Raw genomic sequence first — 2,268 nt, 5'->3', positions numbered from 1 at the left:
CAGATGCAATATACTCAACTATCGCAGATAACTGATGCAATATACTCAACTATCGCACAYAAATATGCTATAGACATTCATACTCAATTCTTGCAATGAGCTCAAATCTTCAAAAGAAACAGAGAATTTAACTTCAAAACTCATCCAAATTTAATAGAATTCAACATGAAGCCTMGAAAAGTGTATAGCTGATWAGTAYCAATTTATTTGATACTTTTGCACTTTTTCTTCACTTTATTTACCCATTTTATTTYYCCAAATTCCACAAATTGAGTCTTTTCGGTTTGTTTTTCTATTTTTATATTGGAGCTAAGGTGATATGATAAATATGTTTACTTCTTGGATGTATGTAAATTTTTGGGGAAAATAGCCATGTTTATAGGTATTTGGCTAAAGCATGCTTCAGCACTCACTGCAGGATGATTCAGGGGCATTCTTGAAAATAATACGGGAATCTTTTGGGGTCATATCCTCCCTTTTTGGCAGCTCATCTCCTGCAGCTTTTGAGATCTCAAAGGACTAATTAGAGATCTGATTTTTGACATCTTCTAGGTAGTTTTACCTTGCCCATGGTTTTGTTCAAAAAGGTGGGTAAAAGTCTTTACCCATTGGATTTTACCCTCCCTTCCTCCACTATATAAAGGGGGGGAGGTCTAGCTTTAGAAGTATGCAATTTGTAAAGAACAATCCTAAAAACACTTGAAGTAGTTTGAAGGTTCTCTTATTTTGAAGTTATATTTGCAAGTATTTCTCTTTTCTTCTTTATAATTCCTTTTACGTTTATTTCTTTAGTCATCTTTTTATTATCTTAATGCTTTCCTTATTATGCTTTATTATTTATGCAATTAATATTAGTAGTTAAAATAATTTAAGTGTCTTTTATAAATCCGTCGTTACATTTATTTCTTCCGTTTTCTTTTCTTCTCTTAAGTTTACTTATTACGCTTTATTTCTATTCTTATTCTTACATTGTCTAGTATCGTTAGTTAATCTTATAATCACGTCTAGAATTTATTTCTTCTTCTTTATTTATTTCTTATGCATTATTATTCACGTAATTAATTTTTCAAGAATGATAGGCTAAAAATATAGCTTGGGTGTTGGGTGAACTTAATATAAGGACCGGTCTTGTTTGTAGAAATATAAATTATAAATCTTTACAACTACGTCATTCAAGTTTTTATTGTCAAAACATCATCCATGGACAAGTTGATCACTTGTTTAAAAGTGTTAAAGTGTGTTGGATTTAGAGATAAACCAACAAGCACACATCAACTTGAATGATTGGAAGTAGGCTCGAGAGAGTTACTTAGAATCGAGGAGACTCGTTTTCGCTCCATTTAGCTTATAAAAGGAATAGTTTGAGCCAATGTCGGGATTCCAGCCTTGCATAGAGATATGAGGGTTGGATCTATGACTGTGTGCCATTCTATATCTCGAGAGAGTACCTTAAAGAAGCTATTAGTTGTAAAGATAAGTGATTTTTAAAGCATGCTATAGAACCATGCCGTAGCATGCTGTCTACTTTTAGATCGGTTTAACATCYTAACGAATCCCTACACCCCAAGCTCTTTTCTAAAACTTGTTCACAGCAGTAGTGTTTAATCAACTCACCACAAATATTTCCTCRAATTCACCATCTGAAATCTTATCTTTATTTTTACTATTAAAACGAACTTTTATTCCTTTTTCCCGTGGACGATACTYGGTATTTTTACCACTCTATTACTTGTTAAAGACGATAGTGGGTTGATAAGTGTATACTTGCACTAGTCTCCATTTATTAGCAGTCTGAGAGATTTATTTTATATAAATCGCGTGACAAGTTTTTGGCGCCGCTGCCGGGGATTAGGCAAAAGTTTATTTTTTAGTAAATCTAAAGACTTGATTTTTCTACCATCTTTTTACTTGATTTTTGGGTGTGGTGTATGCCAAGGCTACCGCTCGGGGAGATTTTTGAATTGGATCCGGATATCGAGAGAACTTTCAGACAAAGATGAAGAGTGCAAAGAGTATTTTTATCTACTCTAACCTCTTCCAATATGGCTGATCATCCACTTCCACCAACTCCCCCACCACTGAATGACGCTGAAAAAATAATCAGACTGGCAAACTCAAAAGACGGAGGAATTATGGACTATGCCATTCCTGTTTTTGATCAGTTAAATTCAGGAATAATTAGACCATAAATGGAAGCCCTCCATTTTGAGTTAAAACCAGTAATGTTTAATATGTTGCAAACCAACGGTCAGTTCAGTGGTTTGCCAT

The sequence above is a fragment of the Cynara cardunculus genome (assembly GCF_001531365.2).
Source record: "Cynara cardunculus var. scolymus isolate 2C chromosome LG 4, CcrdV1, whole genome shotgun sequence".
In the NCBI taxonomy this organism is placed as follows: Eukaryota; Viridiplantae; Streptophyta; class Magnoliopsida; order Asterales; family Asteraceae; genus Cynara; species Cynara cardunculus.
Note: the sequence above shows the minus strand (reverse complement) of the source record.